The sequence below is a fragment of the Rutidosis leptorrhynchoides genome, chromosome 4 (assembly GCF_046630445.1).
Source record: "Rutidosis leptorrhynchoides isolate AG116_Rl617_1_P2 chromosome 4, CSIRO_AGI_Rlap_v1, whole genome shotgun sequence".
Taxonomy (NCBI): Eukaryota; Viridiplantae; Streptophyta; class Magnoliopsida; order Asterales; family Asteraceae; genus Rutidosis; species Rutidosis leptorrhynchoides.
Window position 1 is genome coordinate 635,195,493 of NC_092336.1, and position 24,379 is coordinate 635,219,871.

Consider the following 24,379-nt stretch of genomic DNA (forward strand, 5'->3'; position numbering starts at 1 on the left):
TGAAAGATGGGGGATATCACATTGGGAAATCCATAAGTTACTATGTGTTTACTTTGACGCATATATTGCGGGGAACCCAAATGCTATTTTACGCAACGGGTTAAGAAATTATTTTGACTCAATATATCCGAATATAGGACTTCGTGATTTAGAAAAAACGGCTAACATGCAACATAAAGAAGCATGTTATGCTTACGGGTTAGTAATGTTCGCTTCTCACCAAAGTGAGAACAAGAACATCGGGCTACAACTATTAAACAAAACGTTCCCACAAGTGACGGACTCAGTAGTTGGGGTGAGAAACAAGGTTTTTAGATTGTTACGGGACTGTTGGACATTACGTAACCCTCGTCCCTTTGACGACGTTACAACACGCTGTCTTATCAACGGCCATAACGGTTATGTTTCACAAGACCAAGGATGGGAAGTAGTCCTCGTAAAACCAGAATGCATGACTTGTTTCTGGACGTATGAATTACGTGTCTTTATTGCCTTTGCTGAACGACTTGTGTACTAGCTAGAATTATCTTCACAACTATCTTGTATCAAAGTTATTGTGTGCTATATTTCATGTTATATGTAAAATAAGCGGTATTGTAAGTTTGTAAAATATTGTGAAAAAGTTTGAACGCGAAATATTATTATAATCAGTTTTTCATATAGAATTGTAGTAGTTGAATTGTATATTAGCTACTAAGTATGAACTTAACGGGTAGGTACTACCCGAATTTAAACTTATAAAACGCTAATATGAAGAAAAAGATTTTATAAATGAGTTCATATTTTGCTACGAGATACTATTGACTACTCTTAATATTCTATATGATTAACTTGTTTCATTTGACTATTTGAAGGAAATGGCACCGACTACTCGACAAACCATGAATATGAGCGAAGAGGAATTTCGTACCTTTCTTGCTGCAAACATAGCCGCAGTACAGGCTGCGCTACATACCAACAATAACTCCGAATCTAGCAATGCAGCTAACGGCGCAAGAAATCGTGTAGGATGCACCTACAAAGAATTCACTGCCTGCAAACCTTTGGAATTTGATGGAACCGAAGGATCGATCGGATTGAAACGGTGGACCGAGAAGGTCGAATCGGTGTTTGCCATAAGTAAGTGTACTGAAGAGGAAAAAGTGAAGTACGCTACGCATACCTTCACAGGTACTGCGTTAACATGGTGGAATACCTATCTAGAGCAAGTGGGACAAGATGATGCTTACGCACTACCGTGGTCAGCATTCATGCACTTGATGAACGAGAAGTACCGTCCTAGAACCGAGGTCAATAAGCTCAAGACAGAACTTAGAGGGTTACGAACCCAAGGATTTGATATTACCACGTACGAAAGACGATTCACAGAATTGTGCCTATTGTGTCCGAGAGCGTTCGAAGATGAGGAAGAGAAGATCGACGCGTTTGTGAAAGGATTACCGGAAAGAATCCAAGAAGATATAAGTTCACACGAGCCCGCCTCCGTAAAAAAAGCATGTAGAATGGCTCACAAACTAGTGAACCAGATTGAGGAAAGAATTAAAGAACAGGCGGCTGAAGAGGCCAATGTGAAGCAAGTCAAAAGAAAGTGGGAGGAAAATGGTGATAAGAATCACTAATACAACAACAACAGCAATTACAACAATAATCGCAACAACTATCCCAACAATCGCAACATCAACCGCAACTACAACAAACGGCCCAACAACAACAACAACAACAACAATAACAACAACAACAACAACAACAACAACAACAACAACAACAACTACAACAATCATCCCAACAACAATAACAACCGCAACAACAACAACAATCAGAAGCAGCTATGCCAAAGGTGTGAAAAGTATCACTCGGGGTTCTGCACCAAAAATGCAACAAGTGTAAAAGAAATGGTCATAGCACGGCGAAGTGTGAGGTCTACGGACCAGGGGTTAACAGAACGAAAGGAACAAATGGTGTCAGAACGAGTAATGGCGGAGCAAGTAGTGTCGGAGCAAGTTATGCCAATGTAGTTTGTTATAAATGTGGAAAACCGGGCCACATTATTAGAAATTGCCCGAACAAGGAGAACACGAATGGACAAGGCCGCGGAAGAGTTTTCAATATTAATGCGGCAGAGGCACAGGAAGACCCGGAGCTTGTTACGGGTACATTTCCTATTGATAATAAATCTGCTTACGTTTTATTTGATTCGGGTGCGGATAGAAGCTATATGAGTAGAGATTTTTGTGCTAAATTAAGTTGTCCATTGACGCCGTTGGATAGTAAATTTTTACTCGAATTAGCAAACGGTAAATTAATTTTAGCAGATTATATATGCTGAAATCGAGAAATTAAACTGGGTAGCGAAATATTTAAGATTGATTTGATACAAGTAGAGTTAGGGAGTTTTGATGTAATAGTTGGCATGGACTGGCTGAAGAAGGTGAAAGCAGAGATCGTATGTTATAAAAATGCAATTCGCATTGTACGAGAAGAAGGAGAACCCTTAATGGTGTACGGAGAAAAGGGCAACACGAAGCTACATCTTATTAGTAATTTGAAGGCACAAAAACTAATAAGAAAAGGTTGCTATGCTGTTCTAGCACACGTCGAGAAAGTACAAACTGAAGAAAAGAGCATCAATGATGTTCCCGTCACAAAAGAATTTCCCGATGTATTTCCGAAAGAATTACCGGGACTACCTCCACATCGATCTGTTGAATTTCAAATAGATCTTGTACCAGGAGCTGCACCAATAGCTCGTGCTCCTTATAGACTCGCATCCAGCGAGATGAAAGAACTGCAAAGCCAACTGCAAGAACTATTAGAACGTGGTTTCATTCGACCAAGCACATCACCATGAGGAGCTCCTGTTTTGTTTGTCAAGAAGAAGGATTGTACATTTAGGTTGTGTATTGACTACAGAGAGTTGAACAAACTTACCATCAAAAACCGTTATCCACTGCCGAGAATTGACGACTTATTTGATGAACTACAAGGCTCGTCAGTTTATTCGAAGATCGATTTACGTTCTGGATATCATCAAATGTGAGTAAAGGAGGATGATATTCCAAAAACTGCTTTTAGGACGCGTTATGGTCATTACGAGTTTATGGTTATGCCGTTTGGATTGACTAACGCACCAGCTGTGTCCATGGACCTTATGAACCGAGTGTGTGGGCCATATCTTGACAAGTTTGTCATTGTTTTCATCGATGACATACTTATTTACTCAAAGAATGATCAAGAGCACGAAGAACATTTGAGAAAAGTGCTAGAAGTATTGAGGAAAGAAAAACTGTACGCTAAATTTTCAAAGTGTGCATTTTGGTTGGAAGATGTTCAATTCCTTGGTCACATAGTGAACAAAGAAGGTATCCAGGTGGATACGCAAAGATCGAAACCGTTAAAAAGTGGGAAACCCCAAAAACTCCGAAGCATATACGTCAATTTTTAGGATTGGCTGGTTACTACAGAAGATTCATCCAAGATTTCTCCAAAATAGCAAAACCCTTGACTGCATTAACGCATAAAGGGAAGAAATTTGAATGGAAGGATGAACAAGAGAAGGCGTTTCAATTATTGAAGAAAAAGCTAACTATGGCACCTATATTGTCATTGCCTGAAGGGAATGATGATTTTGTGATTTATTGTGACGCATCAAAGCAAGGTCTCGGTTGTGTATTAATGCAACGAACGAAGGTGATTGCTTATGCGTCTAGACAATTGAAGATTCACGAGCAAAATTATACGACGCATGATTTGGAATTAGGCGCAGTTGTTTTTGCATTAAAGACTTGGAGGCACTACTTATATGGGGTCAAAAGTATTATATATACCGACCACAAAAGTCTTCAACATATATTTAATCAGAAACAACTGAATATGAGGCAGCGTAGGTGGATTGAATTATTGAATGATTACGACTTTGAGATTCGTTACCACCCGGGGAAGGCAAATGTGGTAGCCGACGGCTTGAGCAGAAAGGACAGAGAACCCATTCGAGTAAAATCTATGAATATAATGATTCACACTAAGCTTACTACTCAAATAAAGGAGGCGCAACAAGGAGTTTTAAAAGAAGAAAATTTAAAGGATGAAATACCCAAAGGATCGGAGAAGCATCTTAATATTCGGGAAGACGGAACCCGGTATAGGGCTGAAAAAATTTGGGTACAAAAATTTGGAGATATGAGAGAAATGGTACTTCGAGAAGCTCATAAAACCAGATACTCAATACATCCTGGAATGGGGAAGATGTACAAGGATCTTAAGAAACATTTTTGGAGGCCAGGTATGAAAGCCGATATTGCTAAATATGTAGGAGAATGTTTGACGTGTTCTAAGGTCAAAGCTGAACATCAGAAACCATCAGGTCTACTACAACAACCTGAAATCCCGGAATGGAAATGGGAAAACATTACCATGGATTTCATTACTAAATTGCCAAGGACTGCAAGTGGTTATGATACTATTTGGGTAATAGTTGATCGTCTCACCAAGTCAGCACACTTCCTGCCAATAAGAGAAGATGACAAGATGGAGAAGTTAGCACGACTGTATTTGAAGGAAGTAGTCTCCAGACATGGAATACCAATCTCTATTATCTCTGATAGGGATGACAGATTTATTTCAAGATTCCGGCAGACATTACAGCAAGCATTAGGAACTCGTCTAGACATGTGTACTGTCTATCATCCACAAACTGATGGGCAGAGCGAAAGGATGATACAAACGCTTGAAGACATGCTACAAGCATGTGTTATTGATTTCGGAAACAGTTGGGATCGACATCTACCGTTTGCAGAATTTTCCTACAACAACAGCTATCATTCAAGCATTGAGATGGCACCGTTTGAAGCACTTTATGGTAGAAAGTGTAGGTCTCCGATTTGTTGGAGTGAAGTGGGGGATAGACAGATTACGGGTCCGGAGATAATACAAGAAACTACTGAGAAGATCATCCAAATTCAACAATGGTTGAAAACCGCCCAAAGTCGACAAAAGAGCTACGCCGACATTAAAAGAAAAGACATAGAATTTTAAATTGGAGAGATGGTCATGCTTAAGGTTGCACCTTGGAAAGGTGTTGTTCGATTTGGTAAACGAGGGAAATTAAATCCAAGGTATATTGGACCATTCAAGATTATTGATCGTGTCGGACCAGTAGCTTACCGACTTGAGTTACCTCAACAACTTGCGAATGTACATAACACTTTCCACGTCTCGAATTTGAAGAAATGTTTTTCTAAAGAAGATCTCACTATTTCGTTGGACGAAATCCAAATCAATGAAAAACTTCAATTCATTGAAGAACCCTTCGAAATAATGGATCGTGAGGTTAAGAGACTTAAACAAAACAAGATACCGATTGTTAAGGTTCGATGGAATGCTCGTAGAGGACCCGAGTTCACCTGGGATCGTGAAGATCAGATGAAGAAAAAATACCCGCATTTATTTCCAGAAGATACGTCAACACCTCCAACTGCTTAAAATTTCGGGACGAAATTTATTTAACGGGTAGGTACTGTAGTGACCAGAACTTTTCCATGTTTATATATATATTAAATGAAATTGTTATTTACATGATTAAGTGTTTTCAACATGTTAAGCAATCAAACTTGTTAAGACTTGATTAATTGAAATAGGTTTCATATAGACAATTGACCACCCAAGTTGACCGGTGATTCACGAACGTTAAAACTTGTAAAAACTATATGATGACATATATATGGATATACATATAGTTAACATGATATTATGATAAGTAAACATATCATTAAGTATATTAATAATGAACTACATATGTAAAAGCAAGACTACTAACTTAATAATTTTGAAACGAGACATATATGTAACGATTATCGTTGTAACGACATTTAATGTATATATATCATATTAAGAGATATTCATACATCATATTATCATGATAATATAATAATTTAAAATCTCATTTGATATTATAAACATTGGGTTAACAACATTTAACAAGATCGTTAACCTAAAGGTTTCAAAACAACACTGACATGTAACGACTAACGATGACTTAACGACTCAGTTAAAATGTATATACATGTAGTGTTTTAATATGTATTCATACACTTTTGAAAGAATTCAAGACACTTATCAAAATACTTCTAATTAACAAAAATGCTTACAATTACATCCTCGTTCAGTTTCATCAACAATTCTACTTGTATGCACCCGTATTCATACTCGTACAATACACAGCTTTTAGATGTATGTACTATTGGTATATACACTCCAATGATCAGCTCTTAGTAGCCTATGTGAGTCACCTAACACATGTGGGAACCATCATTTGGCAACTAGCATGAAATATCTCATAAAATTACAAAAATATGAGTTATCATTCATGACTTATTTACATGAAAACAAAATTACATATCCTTTATATCTAATCCATACACCAACGACCAAAAACACCTACAAACACTTTCATTCTTCAATTTTATTCATCTAATTGATCTCTCTCAAGTTCTATCTTCAAGTTCTAAGTGTTCTTCATAAATTCTACAAGTTCTAGTTTCATAAAATCAAGAATACTTTCAAGTTTGCTAGCTTACTTCCAATCTTGTAGAGTGATCATCCAACCTCAAGAAATCTTTCTTATTTACAGTAAGATATCTTTCTAATACAAGGTAATACTCATATTCAAACTTTGATTCAATTTCTATAACTATAACAATCTTATTTCGAGTGGAAATCTTACTTGAACTTGTTTTTCGTGTCATGATTCTGCTTCAAGAACTTTCAAGCCATCCAAGGATCCTTTGAAGCTAGATCCATTTTTCTCATTTCCAGTAGCTTTATCCAGAAAACTTGAGGTAGTAATGATGTTCATAACATCATTCGATTCATACATATAAAGCTATCTTATTCGAAGGTTTAAACTTGTAATCACTAGAACATAGTTTAGTTAATTCTAAACTTGTTCGCAAACAAAAGTTAATCCTTCTAACTTGACTTTTAAAATCAACTAAACACATGTTAAATATCTATAATATATGCTAACTTAATGATTTGAAACCTGGAAACACGAAGAACACTGTAAAACCGGACATATGCCGTCGTAGTAACACCGCAGGCTGTTTTGGGTTAGTTAATTAAAAATTATGATAAACTTTAATTTAAAAGTTATTCTTCTGGGAAAATGATTTTTCTTATGAACATGAAACTATATCCAAAAATCATGGTTAAACTCAAAATGGAAGTATTTTTACTAAAATGGTCATCTAGACGTCGTTCTTTCGACTGAAATGACTACCTTTACAAAAACTACTTGTAACTTATATTTCCGGCTTAAACCTATACTTTTTCTATTTATATTCATAAAATAGAGTTCAATATGAAACCATAGCAATTTGATTCACTCAAAACGGATTTAAAATGAAGAAGTTATGGGTAAAACAAGATTGGATAATTTTTCTTGTTGTAGCAACGTGAAAATTGGTAACAAATCTATATTAATCATATCTTCGCTAACTTATATTGTATTATACATGTATTCTAATATATTATGTAATCTTGGGATACCATAGACACGTATGCAAATGTTTTGACATATCATATCGACCCATGTGTATATATTATTTGGAACAACCATAGACACTCTATATGCAGTAATGAGGGAGTTAGCTATACAGGGTTGAGGTTGATTCCAAAAATATATATACTTTGAGTTGTGATCTAGCCTGAGACGTGTATACACTGGGTCGTGGATTGATTCAAGATAATATATATCAATTTTTTTTCTGTACATCTAACGTTGGACAACTAGTTGTAGGTTACTAACGAGGACAGCTGACTTAATAAACTTAAAACATCAAAATGTATTAAAAGTGTTGTAAATATATTTTGAATATACTTTGATATATATGTACATATTTGTTATAGGTTCGTGAATCGACCAGTGGCCAAGTCTTACTTCTCGACGAAGTAAAAATCTGTGAAAGTGAGTTATAGTCCCACTTTTAAAATCTAATATTTTTGGGATGAGAATACATGCAGGTTTTATAAATGATTTACAAAATAGACACAAGCACGTGAAACTACATTCTATGGTTGAATTATCGAAATCGAATATGCCCCTTTATACTAAGTCTGGTAATCTAAGAATTAGGGAACAGACACCCTAATTGACGCGAATCCTAAAGATAGATCTATTGGGCCTAACAAACCCCATCCAAAGTACCGGATGCTTTAGTACTTCGAAATTTATATTATATCCGAAGGGTGTCCCGGAATGATGGGGATATTCTTATATATGCATCTTGTTAATGTCGGTTACCAGGTGTTCACCATATGAATGATTTTTATCTCTATGTATGGGATGCGTATTGAAATATAAAATCTTGTGGTCTATTGTTACGATTTGATATATATATATAGGTTCAACCTATAACTCACCAACATTTTTGTTGATGTTTAAAGCATGTTTATTCTCAGTTGAATACTAAGAGCTTCTGCTATTGCATACTAAAATAAGGACAAGATTTGGAGTCCATGTTTGTATGATATTGTGTAAAAACTGCATTCAAGAAACAAATGTGTCGATGTAATATATTTCTATTGTAAACCATTATGTAATGGTCGTGTGTAAACAGTATATTTTAGATTATCATTATTTGATAATCTACGTAATGCTTTTGAAATCTTTATTGATAAAATAAAGGTTATGGTTATTTTAAAAATGAATGCAGTCTTTGAAAAACGTCTCATATAGAGGTCAAAACCTCGCAACGAAATCAATTAATATGGAACGTTTATAATCAATATGAACGGGACATTTCATGTTGACGTATCTTCTGGAAATAAATGCGGGTATTTCTTCTTCATCTGATCTTCTCGTTCCCAGGTGAACTCGGGTCCTCTACGAGCATTCCATTGAACCTTAACAATTGGTATCTTGTTTTGCTTAAGTCTTTTAACCTCACGATCCATTATTTCGACGGGTTCTTCGATAAATTAAAGTTTTTCGTTGATTTGGATTTCATCTAACGGAATAGTGAGATCTTCTTTAGAAAAACATTTCTTCAAATTCGAGACGTGGAAAGTGTTATGTACAGCCGTGAGTTGTTGAGGTAACTCAAGTCGGTAAGCTACTGGTCCGACACGATCAATAATCTTGAATGATCCAATATACCTTGGATTTAATTTCCCTCGTTTACTAAATCGAACAACGCCTTTCCAAGGTGCAACTTTAAGCATGACCATCTCTCCAATTTCAAATTCTATATCTTTTCTTTTAATGTCAGCGTAGCTCTTTTGTCGACTTTGGGCGGTTTTCAACCGTTGTTGAATTTGGATGTTCTTCTCGGTAGTTTCTTGTATTATCTCAGGACCCGTAATCTGTCTATCCCCCACTTCACTCCAACAAATCGGAGACCTGCACTTTCTACCATAAAGTGCTTCAAACGGCGCCATCTCAATGCTTGAATGGTAGCTGTTGTTGTAGAAAAATTCTGCTAACGGTAGATGTCGATCCCAACTGTTTCCGAAATCAATAACACATGCTCGTAGCATGTCCTCAAGCGTTTATATCGTCCTTTCGCTCTGCCCATCACTTTGTGGATGATAGTCAGTACTCATGTCTAGACGAGTTCCTAATGCTTGCTGTAATGTCTGCCAGAATCTTGAAATAAATCTGCCATCCCTATCAGAGATAATAGAGATTGGTATTCCATGTCTGGAGACGACTTCCTTCAAATACAGTCGTGCTAACTTCTCCATCTTGTCATCTTCTCTTATTGGCAGGAAGTGTGCTGATTTGGTGAGACGATCAACTATTACCCAAATAGTATCAAAACCACTTGCAGTCCTTGGCAATTTAGTGATGAAATCCATGGTAATGTTTTCCCATTTCCATTTCGGGATTTCGGGTTGTTGAAGTAGACCTGATGGTTTCTGGTGCTCAGCTTTGACCTTAGAACACATCAAACATTCTCCTACGTATTTTGCAACATCGGCTTTCATACTCGGCCACCAAAAATGTTTCTTGAGATCCTTGTACATCTTCCCCGTTCCAGGATGTATTGAGTATCTGGTTTTATGAGCTTCTCTAAGTACCATTTCTATCATATCTCCAAATTTTGGTACCCAAATCCTTTAAGCCCTATACCAAGTTCCGTCTTCCCGAATATTAAGATGCTTCTCCGATCCTTTGGGTATTTCATCCTTTAAATTTCCCTCTTTTAAAACTCCTTGTTGCGCCTCCTTTATTTGAGTAGTAAGGTTATTGTGAATCATTATATTCATAGATTTTACTCGAATGGGTTCTCTGTCCTTCCTACTCATGGTGTCGGCTACCACATTTGCCTTCCCCGGGTGGTAACGAATCTCAAAGTCGTAATCATTCAACAATTCAATCCACCTATGCTGCCTCATATTCAGTTGTTTCTGATTAAATATGTGTTGAAGACTTTTGTGGTCGGTATATATAATACTTTTGACCCCATATAAGTAGTGCCTCCAAGTCTTTAATGCAAAAACAACCGCGCCTAATTCCAAATCATGCGTCGTATAATTTTGTTCGTGAATCTTCAATTGTCTAGACGCATAAGCAATTACTTTTATTTATTGCATTAATACACAACCGAGACCTTGCTTTGAGGCGTCACAATATATCACAAAATTATCATTCTCTTCAGGTAATGACAATATAGGTGCCGTAGTTAACTTTTTCTTCAATAACTGAAACGCTTTCTCTTGTTTATCCTTCCATTCAAATTTCTTCCCTTTATGCGTTAATGCAGTCAAGGGTTTTGCTATTCTGGAAAAGTCTTGGATGAACCTTCTGTAGTAACCAGCTAGTCCTAAAAACTGGCGTATGTGTTTCGGAGTTTTCGGGGTTTCCCACTTTTCAACAGTTTCTATCTTTTTGCCGGATCCACCTTAATACCTTCTTTGTTCACTATGTGACCAAGGAATTGAACTTCTTCTAACCAAAATGCACACTTTGAAAACTTAGCGTACAATTCTTCCTTCCTCAATACTTCTAACACCTTTCTCAAATGTTCACCGTGTTCTTGGTCATTCTTTGAGTAAATAAGTATGTCATCAATGAAAACAATGACAAACTTGTCAAGGTATGGTCCACACACTCGGTTCATAAGGTCCATGAATACAGCTAGTGCATTAGTTAAACCAAACGGCATGACCATAAACTCGTAATGACCGTAACGTGTTCTGAAAGCAGTCTTTGGAATATCATCTTCTTTCACCCGCATTTGATGATACCCGGAACGTAAGTCAATATTTGAATAAACAGACGAGCCTTGTAGTTGATCAAATAAGTCGTCGATTCTCGGTAGTGGGTAGCGGTTCTTGATGGTAAGTTTGTTCAACTCTCGGTAGTTGATACACAACCTGAATGTACCATCTTTCTTCTTGACAAACAAAACAGGAGCTCCCCACGGTGATGTGCTTGGTCGAATGAAACCACACTCTAAAAGTTCTTGTAAATGGCTCTGACGTTCCTTATTTCGCTAGGTGCGAGTCTGTATGGAGAACGAGCTATTGGTGCTGCTCCCGGTACAAGGTCTATTTGAAATTCAACGGATCGGTGTGGAGCTAGTCCCGGTAATTCTTTCGGAAATACATCGAGAAATTCTTTTAAGACGGAAATATCATTGATGTTCTTTTCTTCGGAATTGACTTTCTCGACGTGTGCTAGCACAGCATAGCAACCTTTTCTTATTAGTTTTTGTGCCTTCAGGTTACTAATAAGATTTAACTTTGCGTTGCTCTTTTCTCCGTACACTATTAAGGGTTTTCCTTTTTCTCGTATAATGCGAATTGCATTTTTATAACAAACGATCTCTGCTTTCACTTCTTTCAACCACTCCATACCGATTATCACATCAAAACTCCCTAACTCTACTGGTATCAAGTCAATCTTAAATGTTTCGCTAACCAGTTTAATTTCTCGATTCCAACATATATTATCTGCTGAAATTAATTTACCATTTGCTAATTCGAGTAAAAATTTACTATCCAAAGGCGTCAATGGGAAACTTAATTTAGCACAAAATTCTCTACTCATATAGCTTCTATCAGCACCCGAATCAAATAAAACGTAAGCAGATTTATCGTCAATAAGAAACGTACCCGTAACAAGCTCCGGGTCTTCCTGTGCTTCTGCCGCATTAATATTGAAAACTCTTCCACGGCCCTGCCCATTAGTATTCCCCTGATTCGGGCAATTTCTAATAATGTGGCCCGGTTTTCCACATTTATAACAAACAGTGTTGGTATTACTTGCTCCGATACTATTCGTTTCGGCATTACTTGTTCCGGCATTATTTGCTCCCTTAGTTCTGTTAAACTTTGGTCCGTAGACCTCACACTTTGTCGCGCTATGACCATTTCTTTTACACATGTTGCAAAATGTCGTGCAAAACCCCTGGTGATTTTCTTCACACCTATGACATGGTTGTTTTTTGTTTTTCTTGCCGTTGTTGTTGGGATTGTTATTGTTGTTGAAACGGTTGTTGTAGTTGTTGTGGTTGTTGGGATGTTTGTTGTAGTTATTGTTAGGATTGCGGTTATTGTTGCGATTGTTGTTGCGGTTGTTGAGATAGTTGTTGCGATTGTGGTTGTAATTGTTATTGTTGTTGTACTGGTGACTCTTGTCACCGTTTTCCTCCCACTTCCTCTTGAGTTGTTTCGTGTTGGTTTCTTCAGCCGCCTGCTCTTTAATTCTTCCCTCAATCTGATTTATGAGTTTATGAGCCATTCGACTTGCCTTCTGTATACAAGCGGGCTCGTTTGAACTTACATCTTCTTGAATCCTTACTGGTAACCCATTTACAAATGCGTCGATCTTCTCTTCTTCATCTTCGAATACTCCCGGGCACAATAGGCACAACTCTGTGAATCGTCGTTCATATGTGGTAACGTCGAACCCTTGTGTTCGTAACTCTCTAAGTTCTGCCTTGAGTTTATTGACTTCGTTTCTAGGATGGTACTGCTCGTTCATCAATTGCTTGAATGCCGACCACGGTAGTGCGTAAGTAGCATTTTGTCCTACCTGTTCAAGATAGGTGTTCCACTATGTTAACGCAGTACCTGTGAAGGTATGCGTAGCGTACTTAACTTTGTCCTCTTCAGTACACTTACTTATGGCAAACACTGATTCGACTTTCTCGGTCCACCGTTTCAATCCAATTGGTCCTTCGGTTCCATCAAATTCCAAAGATTTGCAGGCAGTGAATTCTTTGTAGGTGCATCCTACACGATTTCTTGCGCCGTTAGCTGCATTGCTAGATTCAGCGTTATTGTTGGTATGTAGCGCAGCCTGTACTGTGGCTATGTTTGCAGAAAGAAAGGTACGAAACTCCTCTTCGTTCATACTCACGGTATGTCAAGTAGTTGGTGCCATTTCCTTCAAAAATAGCCAAAAGAAACGAGTTAATCATATAGAATATCAAGAGTAGTCAATAGTATTTCGTAGCGTAATATGAACTTATTTATAAAAGCTCTTTCTTCATATTAGCGTTTTATACTCTTTAATTCGGGTAGTACCTACCCGTTAAGTTCATACTTAGTAGCTAACATACCATTTCAACTACTACAATTCTATATGAAAAACTAATCACAAAAAAAAAAAAAAAATATATCATATTCAAACTTTTATACAATAACTTGCAAACTTACAATACCGCTATTTTACATATAGCATGAAATATAGCACATAAAACTTTGATACAAAGTAGTTGCGAAGATAATTCTAGTTAATAAATAAGGCGTTCAGCAAAGGCAATAAAGACACGTAATTCATACGTCCAGAAAAAAGTCATGCATTCTGGTTTTACTAATACCACTTCCCATCCTTGATTTTGTGGAACATAACCGTTGTGACCGATAGTAAGACAATGTGTTGTAACGTCGTCAAAAGGATGAAGGTTACGTAATGACCAACAGTCTCGTAATAACCTAAAAACCTCATTTCTTATCCCAATTACCGACTCCGTCACTTGTGGGAACGTTTTGTTTAATAGTTGTAGCCCGATGTTCTTGTTCTCACTTTGGTGAGAAGCAAACATTACTAACCCGTAAGCATAACATGCTTCTTTATGTTGCATGTTAGCCGCTTTTTCTAAATCACGAAGTCCTATATTCGGATATATTGAGTCAAAATAATTTCTTAACCCGTTCCGTAAAATAGCATTTGGGTTCCCCGCAATATATGCGTCAAAGTAAACACATCGTAACTTATGGATTTTCCAATGTGATATCCCCCATCTTTCGAACGAAAGCCTTTTATAAACCAAGGCATTCTTGGAACGTTCTTCGAATGTCTTACAAACTGATCTCGCCTTAAATAGTTGTGCAGAGGAATTGTGACCGACTCTAGACAAGATTTCATCAATCATGTCTCCGGGTAGGTCTCTTAAAATATTGGGTTGTCTATCCATTTTGTGTTTTTATACTGTAAAATAGACAAGAGTTAGATTCATAAAAAAAAATACTTATTAATACAAGCAATTTTTACATATAACATAAAGCATAAGCACACTATATTACATATATTACACCACACGAATACAACTATCTTATTCTGACTCACTCGTTTCTTCTTCTTCGGTTTGGGTTCGTTTTGCCAAGTTTCTAGGGATATATGATGTTCCCCTAATACGAACTGTCGTTTTTCACATTGGTTTAGAAAAACCTGGTGGTTTAGAGGTTCCCGGGTTATTGTCACAACTTAAGAAATACGGGTGTTGACGATACATATAAAGTTCATCAGGTTTGGAATCAAATTTCTCTATTTTTATGCCCTTTCCTTTATTGTTCTCTTTTGCCTTATTAAATTTTGTTGGGGTAATTTCTATAACATCATCGGAATCCTTGTCGGGATCCGATTCATTGGAGAATTGGTAATCCTCCCAATACTTTGCTTCCTTGGCGGAAACACCATTGACCATAATTAACTTTGGTCGGTTAGTTGAGGATTTTCTTCTACTTAACCGTTTTATTATTTCCCCCACTGGTTCTATTTCTTCTTCCGGTTCCGATTCTTCTTCCGGTTCTGACTCTTCTTCCGGTTCCTATTCGGGAACTTGTGAATCAGTCCACGAATCATTCCAATTTACATTTGACTCTTCATTATTATTAGGTGAGTCAATGGGACTTGTTCTAGAGGTAGACATCTATCACATAATATCAAACACGTTAAGAGATTAATATATCACATAACATTCACATGTTAAAAATATATAGTTTCCAACAAAATTTGTTAAGCAATCATTTTTCAAGTAAACATGGTCGAAGTCCAGACTCACTAATGCATCCTAACAAACTCGATAAGACACACTAATGCAAAATTCTGGTTCTCTAAGACCAACGCTCTGATACCAACTGAAATGTTCCGTTCTTATTGATTAAAAACGTTCCATATTAATTGATTTCGTTGTGAGGTTTTGACCTCTATATGAGACGTTTTTCAAAGACTGCATTCATTTTAAAATAAACCATAACCTTTATTTCATCAATAAAGGTTTAAAAAGCTTTACGTAGATTATCAAATAATGGTAATCTAAAATATTCTGTTTACATACGACCATTACATAATGGTTTACAATACAAATATGTTACAACGAAATAAGTTTCTTGAATGCAGTTTTTACACAATATCATACAAGCATGGACTCCAAATATCGTCCTTATTTAAGTATGTGACAGCGGAAGCTCTTAATAATCACCTGAGAATAAACATGCTTAAAACGTCAACAAAAATGTTGGTGAGTTATAGGTTTAACCTATATATTATCAAATCATAATAATAGACCACAAGATTTCATATTTCAATATATATCCCATACATAGAGATAAAATTCATTCATATGGTGAACACCTGATAACCGATATTAACAAGATGCATATAAGAATATCCCCTATCATTCCGGGAAATCCTTCGGACATGATAAAAACAACATCGAAGTACTAAAGCATCCGGTACTTTGGATGGGGTTCGTTAGGCCCAATAGATCTATCTTTAGGATTCGCGTCAATTAGTAGATCGGTTTATTAATTCTTAGGTTACCAAGTAAAAGGGCCATATTCGGCTTCGATCATTCACCCATATAATGTAGTTTCAATTACTTGTGTCTATTTCGTAAAACATTTATAAAACTGCATGTATTCTCATCCCAAAATATTAGATTTTAAAAGTGGGACTATAACTCACTTTCACAGATTTTTACTTCGTCGGGAAGTAAGACTTGGCCACTGGTCGATTCACAAACCTATAACAAATATGTACATATATATCAAAGTATGTTCAAAATATATTTACAACACTTTTAATACATTTTGATGTTTTAAGTTTATTAAGTCAGCTGTCCTCGTTAGTAAGCTACAACTAGTTGTCCACAGTTAGATGTACAGAAATAAATCGATATATATTATCTTGAATCAATCCACGACCCATTGTATACATGTCTCAGGCTAGATCACAACTCAAAGTATATATATTTTTGGAATCAACCTCAACCCTGTATAGCTAACTCCAACATTACTGCATATAGAGTGTCTATGGTTGTTCCAAATAATATATATACATGGGTCGATATGATATGTCAAAACATTTGCATACGTGTCTATGGTATCTCAAGATTACATAATATATTAGAATACATGAATAATACAATATAAGTTAGCTAGGATATGATTTGTATAGAATTGTTAATATTTCCCGTAGCTACAAAAATCAAAAAATATCCAATCTTGTTTTACCCATAACTTCTTCATTTTAAATCCGTTTTGAGTGAATCAAATTGCTATGGTTTCATATTGAACTATATTTTATGAATCTAAACAGAAAAAGTATAGGTTTATAGTCAGAAATATAAGTTACAAGTCGTTTTTGTAAAGGTAGTCATTTCAATCGAAAGAACGACGTCTTGATGACCATTTTGAAAAACATACTTCCACTTTGAGTTTAACCATGATTTTTGGATATAGTTTCATGTTCATAAGAAAAATCATTTTCTCAGAAGAACAACTTTTAAATCAAAGTTTATCATAGTTTTTAATTATCAAACCCAAAACAGCCCGCGGTGTTACTACGACGGCGTATGTCCAGTTTTACGGTATTTTTCATGTTTCTGGGTTTTAAATCATTAAATTAGCATATCATATAGATATAGAACATGTGTTTAGTTAATTTTAAAAGTCAAGTTAGAAGGATTAACTTTTGTTTGCGAACAAGTTTAGAATTAACTAAACTATGTTCTAGTGATTTCAAGTTTAAACCTTCGAATAAGATAGCTTTATATGTATGAATCGAATGATGTTATCAATATCATTACTACCTCAAGTTTTGTGGATAAACCTACTGAAAAAGAGACAAATGGATCTAGCTTCAAAGGATCTTAGATGGCTTGAAAGTTCTTGAAGTAGAATCATGACACGAAAACCAGTTCAAGTCAGATTTCCACTCGAAATAAGGTTGTTATAGTTATAGAAATTGAATCAAAGTTTGAATATGAGTATTACCTTACATTAGAAAGATATCTTACTGTAAATAAGAAAGATTTCTTGAGGTTTGATGATCACTCTACAAGATTGGAAGTAAGCTAGCAAACTTGGAAGTATTCTTGATTTTATGAAACTAGAACTTGTAGAATTTATGAAGAACACTTAGAACTTGAAGATAGAACTTGAGAGAGATCAATTAGATGAAGAAAATTGAAGAATGAAAGTGTTTGTAGGTGTTTTTGGTCGTTGGTGTATGGATTAGATATAAAGGATATGTAATTTTGTTTTCATGTAAATAAGTCATGAATGATTACTCATATTTTTGTAATTTTATGAGATATTTTATGCTAGTTTCCAAATGATGGTTCCCACATGTGTTAGGTGACTCACATGGGCTGCTAAGAGCTGATCATTGGAGTGTATATACCAATAGTACATACATCTAAAAGCTGTGTATTGTACGAGTACGAATACGGGTGCATACGAGTAGAATTGTTGATGAAACTGAACGAGGATGTAATTGTAAGCATTTTTGTTAAGTAGAAGTATTTTGATTAGTGTCTTGAAGTCTTTTAAAAGTGTATGAATACATATTAAAACACTACATGTATATACATTTTAACTGAGTCGTTAAGTCATCGTTAGTCGTTACATGTAAGTGTTGTTTTGAAACCTTTAGGTTAACGATCTTGTTAAATGTTGTTAACCCAATGTTTATAATGTCAAATGAGATTTTAAATATATATATATATATATATATATATATATATATATATATATATATATATATATATATATATATATATATATATATATATATATATATATATATATATTATCATGATAATATGATGTATGAATATCTCTTAATATGATATATATATATATACATTAAATGTCGTTACAACGATAATCGTTACATATATGTCTCGTTTCAAAATCATTAAGTTAGCAGTCTTGTTTTTACATATGTAGTTCATTGTTAATATACTTAATGATATATTTACTTATCATAATATCATGTTAACTATATATATATATATATATATATATATATATATATATATATATATATATATATATATATATATATATATATATATATATATATATCTATATATATGTCATCATATAGTTTTTACAAGTTTTAACGTTCGTGAATCACCGGTCAACTTGGGTGGTCAATTGTCTATATGAAACCTATTTCAATTAATCAAGTCTTAACAAGTTTGATTGCTTAACATGTTAGAAACACTTAATCATGTAAATAACAATTTTATTTAATATATATATAAACATGAAAAAGTTCGGGTCACTACAATTACATTCCCCACAAAATAGGGCAAAATTTTGTGGAAAATTTCCTGAAAAATTTTCAATTGAAGATTAGGCCCATTTTAGCAAAATAACTAGAAAACGGCGCTACGAGCAAGACTTCCTTAAGGCTTTCCCCCGTTCTAAGCAGTTTAGATTCTGTTTAAGTGTTTCTGTTTAAATACCACTATGATACTTGTTTTTTTTTAATATTGTATATAAGTACATCGAGAATCATGTTAGGGATACTATCTCACCACTAGCTACAAAACATTGCTGCTTTTATAACGTCTTTGTTTTATTGTTCGAGTATTTTAGCCGCTTTTTTATTTCTCTAGATTCATTACCTTATTTTTGTTTATATTTCTAAATTTCATATTGAATGCAAATATATGAGAGTGTAGTTTCATTTTAATGATAATTAATGACCACAAAACACATATTTGATGTCACTATATTCCCCACAAAATCGAGAAAATTTTTGTGGAGAATTTTCCGAAAAATTTTCAATTGGAGATTAGGCTCATTTTTGCAAGATAACTAGAAACGGCGCTATGAGCAAGATTTGAGTAAGGATTTCCACCGTTCGAAGCAGTTTAGATTTCGAAAATTATATTTTACTATTTTTAATGGTGAATTTCACACTTTTAGATCTTAGAATAAGTAATGCCTTCACATGTGAATTGTTGTGCATGTTTAAATACCACTATGATACTTGATTTTATTTAATATTGTATTTAGATACATCGAGAATCATGTTGGGGCTACTATCTCACCACTAGCTACAAAACGTTGATGCTTTTATAACGTCTTGGTTTTATTGTTCGAGTATTTTTAGCCTTTTTTTTATTTCTCTAGATTCATAGCATTCTTTTTGTTTTTGTTTATAAATTTTATATTGAATGCGAATATATAAGAGTGTAGTTTCGTTTTGATGATAATTAATGGCGGCAAAACACATATTTGAAGTCACTACATTCCCCACAAAATCGGACAAAATTTTTTGGAGAATTTTCCGAAAAATTTTCAATTGTGGATTAGGCTCATTTTCGCAAGATAAATAGAAAATTTTCCGAAAAATTTTCAATTGTGTATTAGGCTCATTTTCGCAAGATAAATAGAAAATGGCGCTACGAGCAAGAATTCCTTAAGGCTTTTCCCCGTTCGAAGCAGTTTAGATTCTAAAAATGATATTTTACTATTTCTAAAGGTGAATTTTGCACTTTTAAATCTTAGGATAAGTAATACATTCACATGTAAATTGTTGTGTCTGTTTAAATACCACTATATTACTTGTTTTTATATAATATTGTGACGATCGCTCCAAATCCACTTTGGACGAATACATCATTCATTGATTTCATAGTGAGGTTTTGACCTCTATATGATACGTTTTGTAAACATTGCATTCTTTTAAAAAGGCACACCATAAATGAATATATAAATCAAAGGTTTTCGACGTCTGATGATTTCTACGTATAGACAATTACCGTATATAATAGTTTACAATACTACATCCGTTGACAATGCAGTCAAAATAAGATACACGGTGATGATTTTGTGAATGCAAAGTTTTCTTGAATAAAGCATGTATGACTCCATGCACATAGCTTGTATAACGTATAAGCGAACAGCGGAAGACTTCTAGAAACCTGAGAATAAACATGCTTAAAAGTGTCAACACAAATGTTGGTGAGTTCATAGTTTTAATGTTGCACATAAATCGTATGTAAAGGTGGATCACAAGATTTCAGTTGTTTCTTCCAGAAACGTTTATCAAATGATTCTACGTAACAGAGCACCCTGGTAACTAAACTTAACGTATATATAATTTGTACCCTTTGTATAATCATCTTAATAATACACGCAAACCAACGTGTACGCTTCTCAAATAGCATACGTTCGTTAAAAGGCTAGTGCTCTAGCTCGGATGGGGATATCAAGCCCTATGGATCCATATACTACTACTCGCGCCCACCAGTTCTTATAACCGGTAGTTACTAGTTACCAAAGCTAAGGGATTTTCTGTTCAAACTCAGTATAGAATTTAGTATGTACTTGTGTCCATTGTTTAAAATAAAGTGCATGTATTCTCAGCCCAAAAATATAGATTGCAAAAGCAATCAAAAAGGGAGCAAATGAAACTTACCTTAGCAGCACATAAGGTCATTTACCAAAAAGTGACCAAAACTCGAAATGCAAAATTAACCGTAGATCTCAACCTATAGAACATATGTTGATCAATACATGTCTAATAAGCTAGGTTGGGTCATAGTGTATCACAATCCTAATGCTCGAGATTGACATACAAAAGTTATCAAAAGTCATTTCAAAAAGTCAACCTGACCCAATATGATCTTTTAAAATCTATACTATAGTTTAAATGATCATGGTAATCGAAAATAGTTTAACATTTCACATGGTTTCCCAATTCTTGAATAATTAGACTATAGTTTTATAAAGCTTTAAAATATGATAAAACAGTCAATTTTGACAATTGTTCAACAAATCGAGACGTGCCTTATATAGAAATTCATTTACTCGATTAGTAATATTTGAAAATCCAAATTATCAATCTTATAAACAAGTTGTTTAAATATCAATTGCAGATTCAAAAGCAATTTCAATTAATGTTAATCATAATTCAGTTGTCCATATCTTAATTTGTTCATCGAAATTACGCGATCTCTGAATGAAAAGTTATTAATTTTTCGCCAGCTTTCTAAAAACATGCATATCATATACCTTATATCAGTAATATATGTATTAAATTCGTGATCTATTATAAACTATTTAACGACAAAATTAATCGTACTAGCATTCATAATCCTATATACTCGAGCACTAGTCAGGGATACACTATTAATATATAATAGATAAGATATAAATGCTTACGTATCAATATTGTGATTCAATATTGTAGGAAAGTATGTAGACGCAACAGAGATGATAAACACTAGTTTGACTCACGAGCAAAACCCTTGAACAATACCCAAAACCTCTTTAGTAATAACCCATAGTTTCCTTAGCTCTATCCCGCTTGAAAACCCATTTTGAAAGTGACACGCTCATGACCTCGTCGTAGTATTTTAAGTGATATAATTAGTAATAATAATAATACTACTAATAATAATAAAATAAATAAGATTAATAATAATAAGATTAATAATATTAATAATATTAATATAAATAATAAATAATAATAATATTACAGAGGGAGTAGTATAAGTGTAAATAAAACTCGAGCAGAAACTGGCATTTTATAGGCAACTTTTTAGAATCTGATGCCCATGCGATCACATGGATTTTTAGTGTATTTTCCATGCGATCGCATGGCCGCCTGATCCAGCTCAAAATGTTTTTGTTTTCTTGTTTGTCGACATATATATTATATATATTGTATTTAGGTACATCGAGAATCATGTTGGGGCTACTATCTCACTAATAGCTACAAAACGTTGCTGCTTTTATAACGTCTTTGTTTTATTGTTAGAGTATTTTTAGCCGCTTTAAATTTGTCTAGATTCATAACCTTATTTTTGTTTCTAAATTTCATATTGAATATGAATATATGAGAGTGTAGTTTTGTTTTGATGATAATTAGTGGTCATAAAACACATATTTGAAGTCATTACATTCCCCACAAAATCGGGCAAAATTTTGTGGTGAATTTTTTGAAATATTTTCAATTGTAGATTAGGCCCATTTTCGCAAGATAACTAGAAAATGGCGCTACGAGCAAGACTTCCTTAAGACTTTCCCCCGTTCGAAGCAATTTAGATTCCGAAAATGACATTTTACTATTTTTAAAGGTGAATTTTGCACTTTTAGATCTTAGGATAAGTAATACCTACACATGTGAATTGTTGTGTCAATTTTAATACCACTAGGCACATCGAGAATCATGTTGGGTCTGCTATCTCACCACTAGCTACAAAACGTTGCTACTTTTATAACATCTTGGTTTTATTGTTCGAGTATTTTTTAGCCGCTTTTTTATTTCTCTAGATTTATAACCTTTTTTTTCTAAATTTCATATGCAATGCGAATATATGAGAATGTAGTTTCGTTTTGATAATAATTAATGGCCGCAAATGAAATACCCCGTCAGAATCGACTAACGGCGTATTAACTCTAGTACCACAGTTAACGGTCACGCCCTCCATATGAGACATTTCCGAAAAGCATTCGCATAAAAATTTATTAAACGTGGTCATTAAATAAAATATACTTCAAAAAGGTTTAATAGAAATGACCAAAGGTAAATAATCCCCAAACATCATTTAAATAAATGAAAAGACTTCATAATGCAAATGTATGTGGTTCATGAGAAAAGTTGTAAACAATGTTGGACTTCACTCCAGTAATAGTAACAAGCAGTCATAATAACCACAGCTAGCGGAAGGAATACCTCAAAGGACCTGAGATAAAAACATGCAAAAAGTCAAAAAAAATTGTTGAGTAAATCTACAGGTTTAGCAAAACATTTATCGTAAGTTAGACCACGAGATTTCTTTAAAAGCATCGTAAAAATTATACAATTATCATGAGCACTTAATTATAAGGCTTTAACCTGCAGGTAGCTCATTCGCTACACGTCTTCCTTTTAACCGTTCTAAGCATACGCTGATCAAGTGTACAAGTTACAACAGAATAACCACCCCGTGTGTTGGGGCGAGGTTTGTTAAACCTAAAAGTACCGTCCCTATAAGTTGAGCTTACATAAAGTAATTAATATAATCAAGCTAAGAGATTTTTGATCTGAACTCATATGTGTATTCGTTTAAGTTACTCGTGCCTGATATGTAAAACAACTGTAAAAAAAGTTTAAGAAACAGTTTCAAAAGCAGCATGTATCTCATCCCAAAAATGTTGATGAAAAAGGGACTGTAGACTCACCTTTGAAAACGCACAGTAGACTCTTAGTAAAACAGTACGGTAGCCGGACGATCACGACCGTAAAATGCAACCTAATTAAATAAGTTACCTTAAGTAAATACATAAGTCATACTATGTCAACTCATAGTGTACGCGTTGTCCTAGTGCTCAGACTGACTCAATCATGTAAGCAAAAGTCAACTAGTCCAAGCAAGTCAACCAAAGTCAAACCAAAAGTCAACTTGGTCAAAGTGGTCAACTAAAGTCAACCATCTTAGTAGGTCATTAAATCTTAGTCAACATGTCAATCCTAAGTCAGTTAACATGTTTTAGCTCACAGTTGTCAAGTACGCGTTCACAGTTTATCGTATAGCATAAAATTCATGCACAACTTGCAAACAACGAACATAACTCATAGCACATAAGTCATGGTAATATGAAAAAATCCATATCATAAATAGACTCATAAACGTTTCCAAAAAGCCTAGTCATGCCCTCATACGATGTCTACAAGTAGTGTTTCAGATAAGCTTTATTTAAGGTTTACCAAATCAGTTTCAGCACGCGCAGCAGTTTTAGAAAAATTCTCATTTAATTTAGAAAATAGAAATTAACGAACGGCCAATTGGAGATGACTCTAGACACTCCAAATTTTCAGTGCTAAAATAAACAAAGACTTTCATTTATCCATTTTGTATAG